At 41.2% G+C, this 20,788-nt stretch overlaps 1 protein-coding gene and 1 long non-coding RNA gene across 2 annotated transcripts in view; both read left to right on the top strand.

The window, feature by feature from the left end:
* The window catches only part of SHISA8 (shisa family member 8), a 953,154-nt gene that overhangs the window by 254,909 nt on the left and 677,457 nt on the right, over positions 1 to 20,788 (top strand). The gene's annotated exons all lie outside the window — the stretch shown is intronic.
* On the top strand, positions 15,299 to 18,470 carry LOC122944067. The gene is made up of 5 exons (XR_006390932.1): positions 15,299 to 15,366; positions 16,072 to 16,148; positions 17,041 to 17,112; positions 17,243 to 17,606; positions 18,226 to 18,470. It is a non-coding gene; the product is annotated as an uncharacterized LOC122944067 (long non-coding RNA).

The following is a 20,788-nucleotide window of genomic DNA, read 5'->3' as shown; positions in this document are numbered from 1 at the left end:
CTTGGTGTTAATTCACACAACGAAAAGTCCATATAACAGACATGTCACCTTGCTAGCAGTCCACAGTAGGTTTTAGGGGCCTGTTTCCCAGCATACAGCCTTCATGCGGCTCTGAACCTTCCAGCACAACACCATGCTTCAGATCCCAAGACAGAGACTTAGATTCTGATCCCAGCTGCCTATTTAAAGGACAGCCAGGTGCTGCCAAAACCTGGATCGGCACTTAAACTCTGGTCCGGTATTTGATCTCACCTGGCTGGAAATCAGCCCAGCTGCCCATGTTGGGGGGAAAATACCTGCTTTCCCAAACAAAACCCCTTGCTAGGTCACAGGGCGCATAGCAGGTGCAGAAGGAAAAGAACGCCATATGGTTTTTGGAGGCCAGATTTCAATAGGATAATTTTAAGTTGCCATGTCACATTTGAAGACCCCTAGAGTAGAAACTCAAAAAAAGTGACTTCATTTTGGAAACTATGGGATAAGGTGGCAGTCTTGTTGGTACTATTTTAGGGTACATATGATTAAAAAAAAAAAAAAAAAAAAACTTAATTCCTATTCTACAGTAATAAATTCTGCCTACTCATTTATTAGTTTACTTGAGGGTAGGAGTAGATCCCATGTGCACAGCATCCATTCAGCTTAATGCCTATACATGCACACTCTGACACCCTGAGACTAGTCAATATGTATCTTCATCCACCCTGCTCACTTGTATCAGCGGCAGTGTGGCACCCTTTTTCTGCTGATAAAGGATAGAAATCAACTGTGCTAATAGACATACAGACAGCTTTCCACCCACACTTGCATACTGTAACGTATCCGGTCCAGTGAACAAACTTTCGATGTTCTTTTCTGCACCTACCATGTTTATCACGGTTATCGACGAATCAAGGTTCCACCCCGGAGAGGGAGCATGAGAAAGAGAGACCACATCCAAGGAAGGTTAATTGTTTCAAATTAAATATGATAGAGTGGAAATGTGGGACAAATTATTGAAGCGCAAATGTGGGACAAATTATTGAAGCGCAAATGTGGGACAAATTGTTAAAGTTTAAGCATTCAATTAAGGGGGTGGCGCACATCAATTAAAGAATAATTTTGTAAAAATTTTTTACCTATGCAGAGCAGGGGTTTTTATCCGGCAAAATTTGTAAAATGTCACCTAACATTGTAACAGACGAATTTTTGAAATTTATGTTCCTGTCACCTATGCAGAGTAGGGGTTTTTCAATCGCCAGAAATGGGTTAATGTTACCCACCAATGACACAGATTATTTTTAAAAAATTCTGTACCTGTCAACTATGCAGAGCAGGGATTTATTCATGTCCAAAATTGTAAAATGTCAACCCAAGAATGTAACAGAAAAATTTGTGACATTTATTAACCTGTCTACTAGGTAGTGCAGGGGTATATTACAGCCAAAAATTGTTTAATGTCACCCGAAAATGTAAAAGAAAACTTGGTGAATTTCACCCAAAAATGTAACAGACAAATTAGTGATTTTTTTTGTACCTGTCTACTAGGTATGGCAGTGGTATATCACACCCAAAAATTTGTGAATTTCACTTGAAAATGTAATAGACAAATTTGTGAAATGACTTCAAAATAAAATAAAATACGTACAAAAAAAAAAAAAAACTTGATTTATGAGGTGGAGGTCCATATGGAGTAGGAGTTTGAGGAGGCAGTGGACGTAGCAGTTTAGGTGGAAGCAGCAGTGGAGGAGGACGAGGTAGCCAACACTGGTTTTTGGTTTTAATTTTTTTTTTATGAGGGTATACTCCAAAAGGGTGTGAAATATCCAAAATACAAGAATGAGCAATTTTGCTGTAGTATAACAATGGCTGGTTAAGGCCGGTATACATGTCTATTCTGCACAAGGTACGGACAAGTCCAGTGGGATCCATGCTTAGTTTATTTTAATGAACGTGAGCTTGTCCACATTGGCTGTGGACATGTAGATTGATAATGCCCCCTGCCGTGCTAAACACACGTTCAGATAATACACTGGCTGCAGGGCAGGCCAGCACCTCCAAGACGTAAAGGGCAAGCTCAGGCCATGTGCCCAATTTGGAGACCCAGAAGTTGAAGGGGCAGACCCGTCATTCAGTATGTGTAGGCGTGTGCACATATACTGCTCCACCATGTTGGTGAAATGCTGCCTCCTGCTAAGACGTTCCATATCAGCTGGTGGTGCTGGTTGTTGTGGCGTGCTGACAAAGCTTTTCCACATTTCGGCAATGCTAACCCTTCCTTCTGAGGTGCTGGCGGTGCCCAAGCTGCGTTGGCGACCTCTTCCTCCTCCTCTGCCTTCGCCTTGTGCTTCCACTGTGCCCCCGCTGTCAGGTGGAAATGCCACCAGCAGTGTGTCTACCAGCATGCGCTTGTACTTGCACATCTTACGATCGCGCTCCAGTGACGGATTTAAGGACGGTACGTTGTCCTTGTAATGGGCATCCAGCAGCGTGGACACTCAGTAATCAACACAAGTTAGAATGTTTGCAACTCGGTGGTCGTTGCGGAGACACTGCAGCATGTAATCGCTCATGTGTGCCAGGCTGGGCAAGGCAATGAAAAGCTGTCCTCTGTGAAAGGTGTATCGTTTGTGTCCTCTGTATCCCATCCCATGCACCAGTGATGGCCATGAGCTTGTCTGGGTGCCACCCTGCTGTGAACAAGGTTCCTCCTCCTCCATCTCCTCATCCTCCACCTCGTCATCCTCCAGAACTGTGCCCTGGCTGGACAATTGTGTACCTGGCGTTTGTGGGTGCAGGAACCCACCCTCGGAGCCACTTGTGAATGACTGGCCGGAAACCCTACAAAATGATCGCTCTTCCTCCTCCTCCTGTGCCACATCCTCTTCCATCATTGCCAGCAGCGTTTTTTCAAGGAGGCATAGAAGTGGGATAGTAATGCTGAGAACGGCGTTATCGGCACTGGCCATGTTGGTGGAGTACTCGAAAGAGCGCAACAAGGAACACAGCTCTCGCATGGAGGCTAAGTCATTGGTGGTGAAGTGGTGCTGTTCCGCAGAGCAACTCACCTGTGCATGCTGCAGCTGAAACTTCACTATCGCCTGCTGCTTCTCGCACAGTCTGGCCAGCATGTGCAAGGTGGATTTCCACCTTGCGGGCACGTCGCACATGAGGCGGTGAGCGGGAAGGCCGAAGTTACGCTGCAGAGCTGACAGGCGAGCAGCAGCAGGGTCAAACGCCGAAAGCATTCTGATTCTGCACCATGTGCACCACCCTTCACCATGTGCACCACCAAATTCAGCACATGCGCCAGGCAAGGAATGTGCGTCAAACCGACTAGTTCCAGAGCTGCTATGAGATTTTGCCCGGCCGGGCTTGAGGCTCACTGGCACCAATCACTCAGCAGTCTGTTGTTCAAGGCCCATCCACAGCTCCTGTACGGTGTGGGGTTTGTCCCCAAAACAGATAAGTTTTAAAACTGCCCGCTGTCGTTTACCCCTGGCTGTGCTGAAGTTGGTGGTGAAGGTGTTACGCTGACCGGATGTGAAGCCGGTAGAGGATGAGGAAGCGGAGTAGGAGGAGGAAGCAACATGAGGCAAACTTAAGCGCCCTGCAATCCTCGGTGGTGGAAGGACATGCAACAAACTGCTATCAGCCTCAGGCCCAGCCACCACTGCATTTACCCAGTGTGCTGTTATGGAGATATAACGTCCCTGACCATGCTTACTGGTCCACAGATGGCATTGCGCAGTGCACACCTTATTTTGTCCCCCACTTGTTTGTGCAGGGAAGGGATGGCTCACCTGGAAAAATAGTGGCGGCTGGGCATGACGTACTGTGGGACAGACACCGCCATAAGGCCTTTACAACTCTCGGTCTCCACCAGACGGAATTACAGCATTTCTAAGGCCAGTAATTTAGAAATGCTGGCATTCATGGGTAGGGGGGTACTTCCTCTTCCACTCCAGTGTTTGGGAGATGGAGAGCTGAACGCTTCCGTGGAACATTGTGGAGATGCTTGGTGACCCAGATGGTGGTGTTGCTGGCAGATCCTCTGTTTGCAGGGTGGCAGGTGGCACTGTCACTCCAGAGGTGGATGAAGAGGCAGAGACTGCAGCAGAAGAGGAAGCAGGAGGAGCCAGAGACCTTTCTTGATTTTTGAGGTGTCTACTTAACTGCAGCTCGTGCTTTGCACTTAAATGCCTGGTCATGCAGATTGTGCTCAGGTTGAGAACGTTTATGCCTTGCTTCAGGTTCTGCACAGCATGCAAACCACTCGTGTCTTGTCGTCAGCACATTGTCTGAAGAAGTGCCACACCAGGGAATTCCTTGGAGCTGGCTTTGGTGTGCTCGGTTCCTTGCTGCGGTGGGTAGTAGCAGGCGTACTGTCTAGGGGACGGCCGCGCAGCTCCGGCTCTGTGCAACCACTGCGACCACCGCCTCTTCCTCCGAACTACACAGGTCACTCGCATGACCTTGATTCCATGTGGGGTCAAGGACCTCATCATCCTCCACATCATCTTCCACCCAGTCATCATCTCTGCCCTCCTTGTCGGTCTGCACACTTTCGAAAGCCCCAGCAGTTGGCACCTGTGTTTCGTCATCATCCGAGATGCGCTGCAATGGTCCTCCCATGTACTCATCTTGAAAGATAAGTGGTTGGGCATCGTGTACACTCAATCTCTTCCACTTCTGGGGCAGGGCTAGGTGGAGGGCCCTGGGAAACCCTAACCTAGTAAAACATGATATAAAATATAAGGTGCACACAACCTGAAAAAATGTTGAAGCAAAGAATAAAAATGGGTATTAAAAATCTAAATATTCAGTATTCGTATGCGGGGTTCCCATCCATTTCTCCAATGAAGTCTACCCCGCATACGAATACTGAATATTTAGATTTTTAATACCCATTTTTATTCTTTGCTTCAACATTTTTTCAGGTTGTGTGCACTAAACGTTTTATATTATGTTTTATTATGTTTTACTCCACGCCTTTTAAATTATGTAATGTCTACTTAGATTATTTATATATACAGTAGCTAGGGACCACAAAATACATATTTTCTGAAACAACGCATATGCGGCCTTGAATTACATCAAAACTGCATCAGAAAATCTGTATAGAAATGTCACAGGTAAATATTAAAAAAAGGACTACTGTTGACTACAATGAAGCTACAATTTAGATAATACTGAATACCTGATTTTATATATATTTTATTTATTAGGTTTTAAAAAATACTTCATTAGTTTGCACTTCTTAGATTATGTATTTTACTATTTATAAGATAAGAATTTATATAATCTATATATACAGCAGCTAAGGACAACGAAACAAAATTATCTCCACAAAAAACACATCTGCTTTAAAGGGCTTCTGTCACCCCATTAAACCGTTTTTTTTTTTTTCTTTACTAATAATCCCTACACTGCGATCTCATCATACATAAGCTAATTAATGATTTTCGTTCAGTAGAATTTGTTAAAAATCGATTTTTGAAATATGTAAATTACCTTGCTACCAGCAAGTAGGGCGGCTACTTGCTGGTAGCAGCCGCGTCCTCCGATGGTAATGACGCCCCCTCTGCTTGTTGATTGACAGATCCCATCCACTGGCCCTTTCTCGGCTGGCCCTGCCTGTTTTGATTCAATATCTGGCGCCTGCGCCGCGGCCGTACTTCTCTTCAATCTGCGCAGGCGCACTGAGAGGCGGCAACTCACTCGGCCGCTCCATCCTCAATGCGCCTGCGCCGGGTGTAGATGTGACAGCATCGGCGCAGGCGCATTGAGGATGGAGCGGCCGAGCGAGTGGCCGCCTCTCAGTGCGCCTGCGCAGATTGAAGAGAGGTACGGCCGCGGCGCAGGCGCCAGATATTGAATCAAAACAGGCAGGGCCAGCAGAGAGGGCGTCATTACCATCGGAGGACGCGGCTGCTACCAGCAAGTAGCCGCCCTATTTCATTTACATATTTCAAAAATAGATTTTTAACAAATTCTACTGAACGAAAATCATTAATTAGCTTATGTATGATGAGATCGCAGTGTAGGGATTATTAGTAAAGAAAAAAAAAAAAACGGTTTAATGGGGTGACAGAAGCCCTTTAAAAATCGCATCTGCGTTCTTGAAAATCGCATCTGCGATTTATACATATTGGACTTCAACTGCACTTGAAAATGTTTATAGGACTCTGATAGAACTGATCTGTAAATGTTAAAACAAGACTAATACTGGAAATTGTCATATAAGGATATATTTGACATGTGTGTGACAAAACCAACCTCGCCACGGTGTTTTGGAGGGGGCTGGTTGCCAGCCTCCTGCCTCAGGATTATGGCCCATACTAACTTTAAAGAAGACAGGCCGGCCGCACAGCTTAAATCTGTCTTTGGAATTGTATTTTGTTATGTGAGGGTACCCAGATGGCTAGTTTAATTGTATTCATGTGGTCTGAGTGCCATTCGCCTAATGATATGCACTCAGACTTGAGCTATCTGGGAATATGTTAAATGTCTGTGGTTGCTGGGAGGGTGTGACATTGTGTGTTTAAATGGTGATGTCTGTCCTGTTGTCTCCACATGTGTATTGGCGATCTCCCCTTTGTCCTGAGAGATAATTGGATTATTCCTCGGTTGTCTCTGGGGCAGAGAGGAGGAAACCATGATGCATTGTGGGGATGTGTTGTATCTGTTCGGTGTGTCGCAGTCTCCATTCTGGTCCCCTGGGGGCGTGTCCACCAGATGGGGACCTGCATAAATACGGGCGGGTGGCCCTCAATAAAGTGTTCCTGTTTTATCCTTCATCATGTTGAGACTGGTGTTTGGATAACTGATCAAAACTGGGGGATTGCTATACGCTGACGATTTGCTATACTCCCCTGGCATAACTACTAGCTCTTATAAGAGCTGTTCCTGCTCTCTGGCTGTAGGAGATGTTTACCCAATGGAGCCTGGAGCCTTGTCGTAGGTCCAGCGTGGGTGGAGGACGGTGAGACCCCAACCAAGCTGCGGCGGTTCGTGGGGTCTGCAGGGCGTACGGTGTCAAGTGGAGTGCTTGGAGTCCTCGGAAAGCACAAGGAGCATCTATCGACGGAGGTACCCGGTCAGGGTGCTAGGAGATCCGTTACAATGTGCTCTTTCATCTACTCTATGCCGGATTTTATATTCGACCAGATCCACTTCGGACTTTTTACCTGACTTAATTGTATAGGATGGTGGATATAAAAAGGGGCAGATCTTTTCTGCGGGTCACCACTGGGGAAGGGGCTAGAATAGACCCCGAAACCCGTCTGGTTTCTAAGACCCGCACATTAGCTGATGAATTTGTCTTGACCCTTATATTCTGGACTTGGATCTTCAACCTGCTGAATCCCCGATTTATTACGGCATACAGCGAACATTCTGACCTGAAGTATACAGGGTCATGATAAACGCTAAACTCTATCTATACGTCTGCTACACCTGATAAAGACGGGAAAACTACGGGAGAATATCCACATCGGGGGCTGTTTATTTGCCTGAATTACTCCAGTTGAATCTCCGCATTCAGGTACCGCCGGATCTGACTCTATTAGCCACGTGGGACGCCACTGTGAGCTCCAGTCAGACGGCAAATCGAAAGTATAATCATTGTATGCCATATAGGGGATATATGTTGAATTCTTTCAAATAATCGAATGAAATTTTATGAATTTGTCCGGACATCCTTCCGAATAATTACTGAGCAATTTGTCGACAAACACTCATCGATTATCAGCATATCGATTTTATATATTCGAATACAAACTGATCAGGTTTATCCTCTAAGGCTCCACATGCCAAATCCTGAGTCTCTCACAATACCCTTTGTTTTATGTATTTTCATTGCATGTTTTGATATTTATGATGCTGGCCATATCTACATTCTGAATTGTTCTTAGCCATATTACCATCTACTGTTCTTATTTGCTAGATATTACCATTTTAGCCATTATTGTTTTAGTGATTTTAATTGTCATATTTTCATCAGATATAATAAATATTGTCACCATCATATATTTCATTTTGTCTGTATCTCTGTATGGTCCAGGTGTGAGTGCTCAGCCTATTTACTTTTTCTATATCCTTCCTTTTTTGACTGGGTGAGTCATTTGGCTTAGTAGCACCTATCCACAGCTTTAAATGGAGTGAGCCACCATACCTACATTTTACAATTTCCAATTAATAACAGAATATGACAGCAGTATATAACCCTTGAATTTCACACGTGTAGATGCAGGAAGGGCTGCAAAATTATGTATTTTGCACAAAAAGGGTGTTTTATTAAAAGCAGAATATAACCACAGTTTCTAAAGTGTGTATCTTACACGTACAGATCCAGATAGGCCGTAATTTAAGTTTTTTGTCAAAAATGTTTTTTCAAATAACAGAATAGAACCACAGTATGTAAGGGGTGTATCTCACACGTACAGATGTAGACTAGGCCGCAATTCAAGTTTTTTGCCCAAAATGGGTGTTTGTTAAATAACAGCAGTATATAACCCTTGAATTTCACACGTGCAGATGCAGGAAGGGGTGTAAAATTGGGTATTTTGCCCAAAAAGGGTGTTTTATTGAAAGCAGAATATAGCACAATTATCTAAAGTGTGTATCTCACATGTACAGATCAGACTAGGCTGCAGTTTATTTTTCTTGCCCAAAATTGTTGTTTTTCAAATAACAAAATAGAACCACAGCATCTAAAGTGTGTATCTCACACATACAGATCCAGACTAGGTCGCAATTTAAGTTTTTTTGCCCAAAATGGGTGTTTTGCTAATAACAGAATAGAACCACAGTATGTAAAGGGTGTATCTCACACATACAGATGTAGACTAGGCAGCAATTAAAGTTTTTTGTGCAAAATGGGTGTTTGTTAAATAACAGAATATGACAGCAGTATATAACCCTTGAATTTCACACGTGAAGATGCAGGAAGGGCTGTAAAATTGTGTATTTTGCCCAAAAAGGTCGTTTTATTAAAAGTAGAATATAACCACAGTATCTAAAGTGTGTATCTCACACGTACAGATCAGACTAGGCCGCAATAGTTTTTTTTTTTGTTGCCAAAATGGTTGTTTTTCAAATAACAGAATACAACCACAGTATCTAAAGTGTGTATCTCACACGTACAGATCCAGACTAGATCGCAATTTAAGTTTTTTGCCCAAAATGGTTGTTTTTTAAATAACAGAATAGAACCACAGTATGTAAAGGGTATAGCTCACACATACAGATATAGACTAGGCCGCAATTAAAGTTTTCTTTGTTTGATAACAGAATATGACAGTAGTATATAACCCTTGAATTTCATACTTGCAGATGCAGCAAGGGCTGTAAAATTGTTTATTTTGCCCAAAAAGGGTGTTTTTAAAAACCAAGAAAATTATAGCTGTATTTCTAGCTTAAATTCCACACTGACTAATGCGACAGAGGCCCAAAATGAAGATTATTGGCAAAGCCAGAAAATTATTGAAGTATTTCAAACTTGTTTTAAACAGTAACATATGCAGCACGGGCTGCAATAATAACCTGTTTATGACATAGGGCGTACAGGTGCGCCCTGATGTCCCGGTACTTAAGGACGTCCTATGTATTTTCAATCACCGCCGCACGGTGGGCAGTGATCGGAACTGGGTGCCTGCTCAAGTCATTGAGCGGGCACCCGGGGTCAATGCGCGGGGGGGGGGTCCCGTGACCCCCTGTGTTGGCGATCCCCACAAACCACAGGTCAAATCAGTTCAATTGCGGCTTTTACATGTTGCGGCGCACGGCATTGGGTCCCCGTGGGGCTGTAGTGGGGACCCGATGGCATGGAAGGCAGCGCGATGCCTTCCTGAGGCATCGACGCTGCCTTCCTGTAATGAGCGGCCGGTAGCTGTATGAGTAATACACACTGTATTACTCATACAGCCAATGCATTCCAATACAGAAGTATTGGAATGCATTGTAAAAGATTAGACCCCCAAAAGTTGAAGTCCCAAAGAGGAACAACAAATAAAGTGAAAAAAAGTTGAAAAAATTGTTTCCCCCCAAAAAATTTAAAGTTTCAAGTCAAAAACAAAACAAAACATAATTTTCCCCACATAAGGTATTGACCGGCTCTATAAACATATCACATGACCTAACCCCTCAGATTAACACCATAAAAAAAAAAAACTGTGCTAAATAAAAAACATTTGTCACCTTACATCACAAAAAGTACAACAGTAAGCGATCAAAAAGGCATATGCCCACCAAAATAGTACCAATCTAACCGTAACTTCATCCCGCAAAAAATGAGCCCCTAGCTAAGACAATCGCCCAAAAAATAAAAAAAACTATAGCTCAGAATATGGAGACACTAAAACATTGTTTTTCCATTTAAAAAAGCTGTTATTGTATAAATAAAAAAGTATACATATCGCTGCGTCTATAATAACCTGCTCTTTAAAAATATCACATGACCTAACCCCTCAGGTGAACACCGTAAAAAAAAAAAAAAATCAATTTATTTTCACCTTAAATAAAAATAATACCCTACTTAAGATAATCGCCCAAAAACTGAAAAAAACTATGGCTCTCAGACTATGGAAACACTAAAACATGATATTTTTTGTTTCAAAAATGATATTATTGTGTAAAACTTACATAAATAAAAAAAGTATACATATTAAGTATTGCTGCATCCATAATAACCTGCTCTATAAAAATATCACATGACCTTACCCCTCAAGTGAACACCGTAAAAAAAAAAAAAAAAAAACTGTAAAAAGCCATTTTATGTCACCTTACATTACAAAAAGTGTAATAGCAAGCGATCAAAAAGTCACACGCACCCCAAAATAGTGCCAATAAAACAGTCATCTCATCCCGCAAAAATAATACCCTACCCAAGATAATCATCCAAAAACTGAAAAAACTATGGCTCTCAGACTATGGAAACACTAAAACATAATTATTATTTTTTTTTTTAATTAAATCATTGTGCAAAACTAACATAATTAAAATAAAAGTATTCATATTAGGTATCGTCGCATCCGTAATCAAATGACCTAACCCCTCAGGTAAATACCGTAAAAAAAAAAAAAAACGGGGTAAAAAATGCCATTTTTTGTCACCTTACATCACAAAAAGTGTAATAGCAAGCGATCAAAAAGTCATATGCACCCCAAAATAGTGCCAATCAAACCGTCTTCTAATCCCTCAAATATCATACCTTACCCAAGATAATCACCCCAAAACTGAAAAAACTATGGCTTTCAGACCAGGGAAGCACTAAAACAAGATTTTTTTTGTTTAAAAAATGAAATCATTGTGTAAAACTTCCATAAATAAAAAAAAGTATACATATTAGGTATCACTGCATCCGTGACAACTTGATATAGAAAAATACCACATAATCTAACCTGTCAGATGAATGTTGTAAATAACAAAAAACTAAACGGTGCCAAAACAGCTATTTCTTGTTACCTTGCCTCACAAAAAGTATAATATAGAGCAACCAAAAATCATATGTAGCCTAAACTAGTACCAACAAAAGTGCCACACCATCCCGTAGTTTCTAAAATGGGGTCACTTTTTTGGAGTTTCTACTCTAGGGGTGCATCAGGTGGGCTTCAAATGGGACATTGTGTCAAAAAACCAGTGCAGCAAAATCTGCCTTCCAAAAACCGTATGGCATGCCTTTCTTTCTGCGCCCTGCCATGTGCCCGTGCAGCAGTTTACGACCACATACTGGAAAAAATAAAATAAAATGGAAAATCTGCCAAAAAAGTGAAATTTTGAAATTGTATCTCTATTTTCCATTAATTCTTGTGGAACACCTAAAGGGTTGCAAAAAAGTTTGTAAAATCAGTTTTGAATACCTTAAGGAGTGTAGTGTCTAGAATGGGGTCACTTCTTTGGAGTTTCTACTCTAGGGGTGCATCGGGTGGGCTTCAAATGGGACATGGTGTCAAAAAACCAGTCCAACAAAATCTGCCTTCCAAAAACCGTATGGCATGCCTTTCCTTCTGCGCCCTGCCGTGTTCCGGTACAGCAGTTTTACGACCACATATGGGGTGTTTCTGTAAACTACAGATTCAGGGCAATAAATATTGAGCTTTGTTTGGCTGTTAACCCTTGCTTTGTAAATGGAAAAAAAAATATTAAAATGAAAAATCTGCCCAAAAAGTATTTTCCATTAATTATGTGGAACACCTAAAGAGTTAACGACGTCTGTAAAATCAGTTTTGAATACCTTGAGGGGTGTAGTTTCTAGAATGGGGTCATTTTGGGGTGGTTGCTATTATGTAAGCCTCACAAAGTGACTTCAGACCTGAACTGGTCCTTAAAAAGTGGGTTTTTGAAAATTTCTGAAAAGTTTCAAGATTTGCTTCTAAACTTCTAAGCCTAGTAACATCCCAAAAATTTTTAACATCAATCCCAAAATGATCCAAACATGAAGTAGACCTATGGAGAATGTAAAGTAATAACTATTTTTGTAGGTATTACCATGTATTATACAAGTAGAGAAATTGAAACGTAAAAATTTGCTAATGTTTCAAATTTTTGTGTAAATTTGGAATTTTTTTTAAATATAAAAATGATTTTTTTTTACTCCATTTTACCAGTGTCATGAAGTACAATATGTGATGAAAAAACAATCTCAGAATGGCCTGGATAAGTCAAAGCGTTTTAAAGTTATCACCACATAAAGCAACATTGGTCATATTTGCAAAAAATGGCCTGGTCCTTAAAGAGGACCTTTCACTACTGTACAAACTAAAAACTAACTATACCTGTGGGCAGAGCGGCGCCCAGGGGTCCCCCTGCACTTACTAGTAAGTCTGGGCGCCGCTCCGTTCGCCCGGTATAGGCTCCGGTGTCTGCGCTCCCTTCTGACTGATTTCTTGTAGGAGGCGTGTCCCTTGCTGCACTGCTGGCCAATCGCAGCGATTGGCCAGCAGTGCAGCAAGGGACACGCCTCCTACAAGAAATCAGTCAAAAGGGAGCGCAGACACCGGAGCCTATACCGGGCGAACGGAGCGGCGCCCAGACTTACTAGTAAGTGCAGGGGGACCCCTGGGCGCCGCTCTGCCCACAGGTATAGTTAGTTTTTAGTTTGTACAGTAGTGAAAGGTCCTCTTTAAGGTGAAAATGAGCCCGGTCCCTAAGGGGTTAAGTATTTAGCAAAAAAAAAAGGGTGTTTTTTTACTAACAGAATATGAAAGCTGTATGTATAAATTTCACACGTGCAGATGCCGCAAGGGCTGTAAAATAGTTTATTTTGCCCCAAAATATGTTTTTAAAAACCCAGAAAATTATAGCTGTATTTCTAGCTTAAATTGCACACTGACTAATCCTGCAAAGGCACCAAATGTTGAACATTGGCAAAAATGTTTTTTTTTTTTATCAAAACCAGAAAATGATTGAAGTTTTTAAAACTTGTTTTTAACAATCACAGATGCAGCAAGGGCTGCAATATTAAGTATTTTGCAAAAAAAGGGTGTTTTTTTTTACTAACAGAATATGAAAGCTGTATATAACGCTTGAATTTCACACATGCAGATCCAGCAAGGACTGTAAAATAGTGCATTTTGCCTAAAAAGGGTGTTTTTAAAAACCCTGAAAATTATAGCTGTATTTCTAGCTTAAATTGCACACCGACTAATCCTGCAAAGGTACCAGATGTTGGATATTGCCATAAATTGGTGTTTTTTCAAAGCCAGATTAATATTACAGTATTTCAAGCTTGGATTGTCACAAAAGCACAGATGCTGTGCTGGTGCACTGAGCTTGCATAAAATGTCCGCCTCCCACCTAACTAACAGACGGATATAAAAGTTATTTTTTTCTGTCACTGGGCTCAGGGCAGGGTAAAAACATTGTGCACTGCACCCACACAACTAAATCTATGTAGATTGCTTAGTTCAATTGGAGTTCTGATAACAGATTCTGTCCTATTCTCTCCATCACAGCAGCAGCATCATCCTCTCCCTACACTAAAGCACAGCAGAGTGATGTGCAGGGCTACGTGACTCCAACTTATATAGAGGCTGGGTCGCATGCTGCACTGGCCAATCACAGGCATGCAATTAGTAGGCATGGCTGTGATGGTTTCTGAAGTTACACAGTTAAACGCTTGTTGATTGGCTGCTCTGCAGCCATTCACAAACTGCTAAGAAATCACCAAACTTTTGCTGAAATGTTCGGGTTCGGGTGCGGGGTCCAAAAATCCAAAAGTTCGGTACGAACCCAAACTTTACAGTTCGGGTTTGCTCAATCCTAGTGTTCACCTGAGGGGTTAGGTCACATGATATTTTTATACAGCAGGTCGTTACGGATGTGGCGATAATTAATCTGAATACTTTTTTTTCACCTTTAACACAAAAAAAACATTTTTGTAACAAGAAATCATATTTTAGTATGTCCACATTCTAAGAGCCATAGTTTTTTTTTTACTTTTCGTCCGATTGTTTTATGTAGGGGCTCATTTTCTCATTTTTTGCGGGATGAGGTGACTGTTTAATTGGTACTATTTTGGGGGGCATACGCTTTTTGATCGCTTTATGTTGCACTTTTTGTGATGTCAGGTGACAAAAAAATTATTGTTTTAGCACAGTTTTCTACGGTGTTCAGGTGAGAGGGTGGATCATGTATTATTTTTATAGTTCCGGTCGTTAAGGAGGTGGCAATATGTCTGGTTTTCCTTTTTTTGCTATTTTTTTTTTTCAATTTTATGTGTTTTATTTCGGGAAATCTTATTACAATTTTTCCTTTTTTCACTTGAAACTTTATTTAATTTTTTTACTTTATTTTTTGTCCCACTCTGGGACTTCAACTTCTGGGGTCTGACCCCCACTACAATGCTTTACAATGCAACCTGTATTGCAATGCATTGGCTGTCAGCTTTTATGCTGACACCCTGCCTGTGAGACCGAGCCTAAGGCGTCACTGCAGCGGGGGAACCCGATGGAGATGTGGAGGGCACCCGTACCCTCCGCAAACCCTCTGCATCTTTGCAGCTTTGACATCAGCATACAAGGGGTTTCACGGATGCCGGCAGATGCAGCAGGGGCCCCGCTGTCAGTGACTGCTGGGTCCGTGCTGCTGATCGGGCATTCACACCGTACATGTACGGCGCTGGTCCTTAAAGGGGTATTCCCATCTTGCTAAATCAGCCAGGGTTGCAGTTACTTCACAAATCACTTCCTGCTTTTCTGCTTCTAAAGCTGGTCTGGCTTAGGCAGCTAGAGTGAAGGCCGGCCATGCCTCCTTATGACATCACACTAAGAGCTGAGTCCTGCGTGCTCGTTCATGTGAAAACTATGACTCACCATTCTGGCTGGCACCAGGAAGTGTCTGTGAAGCTCATCTCTCCTGCTGTGGACTCCGATCACTCAGTGAGCAATGGTAAGTGATTTTATTGACTACCATTTGGATGTCCTGAATACTAACTACACATAAAACTTTTCATATCTATTCCAAAGCCTATTTACTGCTGCCCAAATGCATGTCTGCTAGTATCCATATGATTCGTTTTCTTGTCTCCTATAAAAAATATTAAAAAATCACTGAACAGCACAGATGCAGATTTGTTACCATTAGAGCTGTACTACATTTCAGTAATAACGTGCATATTCAACTCAGCTACATATCATTGTATTACCCTCCTCTTGTACTATCTCTCCACCATTCTATATATGACATATATTGATAATCCCAACCATACCAATCACTGAGGATCTTCCAGCACACATACCTGGCTCCGCTACATAACATTCATACAACTTTGCAATATATCAGTGTATTCATCTCCCCCCATGTCATCTAGATTTCAACTTTTCTTTATCTGTCAAACCTTGCTAATCCACTCCCCCACTATTACTGTGGATGCTTGCGACACATGATTAGCTCTGCTACATTCCACTGTTCCCCTCCGCCATGTCATCTAGATTTCCACTTTTCTCTATTTGTCATACCTTGCTAATCCACTCCCCCGCTATCACTGTGGATGCTTGGGACACATGATTAGCTCTGCTACATCTGTGTATTCACCAACTTTACAAAAAAACAAAACATTTAGAGATGTGCCTAATTCTCATTTTCTTCTTTCAGGCTGCTAGTAAAGAGATATTATTTTTGAGGATTCACAATTGGATTCGTCTATGCTAGATGTATCCATGTCTCTACAGGTAAATACATGTATATTACAGAATGAACCAAAGCGAATATTTTAAAGGAGATATAAAGTTTTATTTCTAAAATATGATTTTGGTCTGATACACACACCCGTATGTGCAGGGGTCAAGTCGTGTTAAAAAAAAGTGTTGGAACTCGCCCAAGTGCCAACGCGTGACATCACAGCGCGCGGCTTTCGCAAAGGGCAGGGGAGGCCAGCAGGAGCAAGCAAGTACCATATTTTTTGCCCTATAAAATGCACCGGCCCATAAGACGCACCTATGTTTTAGGGGGGGACAATAAGAAAATAATATTTTTCATTATACCTGAGGTCAGACCACAAATCAGACCCCCAATGTTAATCCGAACTCAGCTAACAGCCCCCATAAGATTCCAAATGTTAATAAGACCCCAATAAGACCTCAGATCAGACCCCAATATGAATGACCCCCAATCAGACCTCAGATAATAGCCCCATGCCTCATAGCAGCCCCCAGCGCCTCATATCAGCCCCCCTGCGCCTCATATCAGCCCACCTGCGCCTCATATCAGCCCACCTGCGCCTCATATCAGCCCCCCTCTGTGCCTCATTTCAGCCCTGGACGCAGATGATCCTCTTCTCCTGCTGTCGGCTGTGATTGCTGCGCACAGCGTGACGTCACAGATCAACTCACTCCTGTGCGCAGCCCTGCACAGTAGACAGTCGAGGACCAGGAAGCCGTGAGTACAAAGCCTTCAACGCTTCCTGGTCCTTTTGCCCTGAATGGTAACGGCGTTCCTACCATGAAAAAACTGCTACTATTTATTCATTTTATTAGGCCGTGAAATGAATTGTTAGTAAATGCTGTGGGGTTTTTTTTTCCGAAGGATTTTTGGCCAAAGTAATAAAATATATTTTTTTTCCAGCTATCTGAGTTAGAAGAAAGTAGGGATGATTCGGAGACTAGTTTTGCTAATCGTCAGAAAGAGGATGATGAGGTATACATTACAAAGCATCTTTTGGGAAAGTACTAAACTTGTCAGTGTTGTTAGTCTACTGTCCTTTACGACTTACCAATATTCCTTATACTTTTATATTATTTTCTTTCATATAAAATGGAACTGCAAGAATTACTTAGCAGAATGAAAAAAAAAAAAGTAAAGGCTTTACATCCAGGACCAGATTATTGCTTTCAAACTGACCCTATATGGGCTCCAGGTGAAGAACGTCCAGGACCTGAACCGGACCCAGAAAAACGGCTGAATAATGTGACGTGGTGTAACTGTCATAATTGTACCGCCATGACATCGGTGACAGAATCAATATGTTGCTTGGAGTTGGAAGTCTTGGAGCATTTCCTGCTCGAAAATGTCACATGTGTTACCCAAAACACAGAATTTATTTCTCGATGTCTCAAGCAAGAAACTCTGGTGACAGCAATGATTACCCAAACAATCAAATACGGAAGAACTATTGATTATAGAAAACCGAAGTATGTTCAGTTATCACATATATCACTCTTTGGTTTTTATTTCAACAAAACTATGGTACATTCATGAAAGATACAAATACATTTTTATTTTTTATTCAAATTATTATATTTATTAATTTATTTTAATAATTAAAGGGGTATTCTAATTTCATACTATGTGGGCATATCGCTATAATATGCCCCCATTGTCTGAAAGGCGTGGGTCCAACGGCTTGGACCCAAACCTATATTGAGAATGTGACCCCGTAAGTGAATGAGGGCGTACCGCGCTTGTGCTGCCAGCCTTCATTATTTTCTATGGGGCCGACGACAATAGCAGAGCACTTGCTCGGCTATTGTCGGAGGCCCCATAGAAAAGAATGGAGGACGGCTGCGCATGCGCGGTACGCCGTACTTCACTTACGGGCCCATGTTCTCAATATATTTGCGTGTCCCAGACGTGTGACCCGCCCCTATCAGACAATGTCTTAAATTAGAATACCCCTTTATCATATTAGCATATTATCTTCTCGGTAACCAAAATTCTCACAGTGTAAGGGAAGATAGTGTTTATAATAGTCTGCAATATAGATAAAAAAAAAAAAAAAAAAAATTATGCTTTTTTTTTTTGCTGTCTTAGACTTACAGCATATCAGCAGTTTACAACCTGGATCTATGGATTTCTTGGGAAACATGTACGAATACCTATTCCCTCTTGTGTAACAAGAAGAATAAGGGAGACATTTCCTGACCCAGAAGGACGATATACTTGTTTCCGATACTATCACGATGTTCCCCTTGCTTCTGCAGATTTTGATTTGAATTTTTAAAATTTTGCATAAACCATGTTGTATTTTTTTTGTTTTTAAAAAGTTCACTGCTAAAACGTTATGGTAAAGGCATTTTGTTTGAATTTTCAATTGTTATATTTTAACATTATTTATAATAATTTATTTCTAAATAAATAATTTTAAAATTATTTTTTTACATGGGATATAATTTTTACAGCTATGCGATTATACATAACTAACTGCATTATACAGCGCTCCATTTGGTTGTGTGCATTGTTCTCTCTACTGAAAATAAATAAAGGCCAACAATAAGCGTTTCCTTATAGTATTGAGGTCATATGACAGATCTCGATTACCTAAGAGCGCCCCATGCACATGGATCACATGATCGCATGGATCAGGTGACCAATGCGACGTAGGGGCGCTGTGACTTCACTGTGGAGCACCCCGGGAGCCACACATACGGTAAGTATATTCTCCCACACTCGCCACTACTTTCTATGGCAACAAGGATTTTTTTTTAGCATCCTGGCTGCCATGGTAACACAGAAAGCAATTTTGAAGACTGATCAGTCTTCAAATGTTTTCAGGTGTGTGGCGTTGTGACAGATCCAGCGGGCTGTTCAATCTACAGAAAAGCATGCCGGATAAGCCTGCCGCAAGTGTGCAAGTAGCCTATGGTATTTTATTTCCGATCAGGCATTCATTAAACCTGTTTTTTTTTTTTCGTTTATTTTTTTTTGCTGAATGGAGATAAACCTGCAGCATACATCTTAATTTTTTTTTTTAATCAGTCTAAACTATTTCTTCCTGAACGGATTACTCCCGATTCAGACTGCATTAGAATAGACTAAATTTATCTACATTTTTCGATTATTGATCAACATTCATGTAAAACAATGGAAATCAGGACATATAAAATAAATAGAAACAAAAAAGAATTATATTCAGAATTATTTATTAATAAAGTAAAAAAATGTAATGTTTCAACATTCACTTTTTAAAGGGAACCTATCACCTGGATTTTGGGTATAGAGCTGAGGACATGGGCTGCTAGATCACCGCTAGCACATCCGCAATACCCAGTCCCCATAGCTCTGTGTGCTTTTATTGTGTCAAAAAAACGATTTGATACATATGCAAATTAACCTGAGATGAGTCCTGTCCCTGACTCATCTCAGGTTAATTTGCATAAGTATCAAATAGTTTTTTTGACACAATAAAAGCACACAGAGCTATGGGGACTGGGTATTGCGGATGTGCTAGCGGCCATCTAGCAGCCCATGTCCTCAGCTCTATACACAAAATCCCGGTGACAGGTTTCCTTTAAACCAAACTCAAATTTAACTATCATGTAAACATTTTTATAACAATAATTCTAAATTCTAAATAATTCTAAATTGTAATTTATGTATTTTTTATTTCCTGAACAAATGTCTATGAATCAAGTTCTCTTTTGGCGGCCTTTCAATCGGAGTTATATTTTTAGGTAAACCAAGCATGGCTGATTGCCATGTTGTATCTGTTTTTCCTTCAGCAAAGTCCAAAATTCGAGAGAGTACTTTAGAAATTCATTTGATCTTGGTTCATAGAGTATTTTTACGACCCATGCTTTCCGTGCCTTACTATACTCACATCTAAATCTTTTCGGTGCCTCCTCACCCTCCGTGTCAAATTCTTTTAGAACAGCCTGAACTCTGCCCACATTTGAATTATGGTCCAAAACTGCTAGCGTGGTTCTAGCAACCATCGCATCAAAATAGAAATGTACCCTTTTTGGTCTATACTTTAGCACAATGGAATGGAAAACTTCCAATTCACCTGTGTGGCAAAAAAAAAGAAAGATGTTCTAGGTCCTTTAGTAGTGCCTTATTTATAAGTATATTTTTTAGTTTATCATATGCTGCCGAGTCCTCGGAGAGCCACTTTGTATCCTGTAGACCTGTTTCATTATGGGACCTGTAGTAGTTTTCGTCTGATTCCCATTCATGGATGTTTAGTACATGTTGTAATACTGATTTCCATCTGACCAACAGTTCTGCTGGGTCTCCATCACAATTTCTTGCGCACCACCAAAGATGATTTTTTATTGAAGTTATCCATGGAGAAATTGCGGCACAATTTTTGTTTTTTGATGCAGCTAGCAGCTTCTGTCCAACAGACTTTGCAAGGTGCCATACATCAAATTGATGTATGATCCGGGGATATTCTTCTCGTATCAATTTTCTTATGCCCACATGACGATCTGTTGCCACTATTCGCACGTTGACATTGCTATCAATAACACGGTCTATAGTTTCTTGAAAGGCTGTCTTCTCCAGGCTTACAGAATTGGCTGGTGGAATTATTTGTTGAACACTAAAGTTAACAAATTTTCCCAAGTTCTGTATCCATCACTGTATAAATACAATA

This window comes from Bufo gargarizans, chromosome 7 (genome assembly GCF_014858855.1).
Source record: "Bufo gargarizans isolate SCDJY-AF-19 chromosome 7, ASM1485885v1, whole genome shotgun sequence".
Taxonomy (NCBI): domain Eukaryota; kingdom Metazoa; phylum Chordata; class Amphibia; order Anura; family Bufonidae; genus Bufo; species Bufo gargarizans.
Note: the sequence above shows the minus strand (reverse complement) of the source record. Positions and strands in the feature narration are given on the sequence as shown.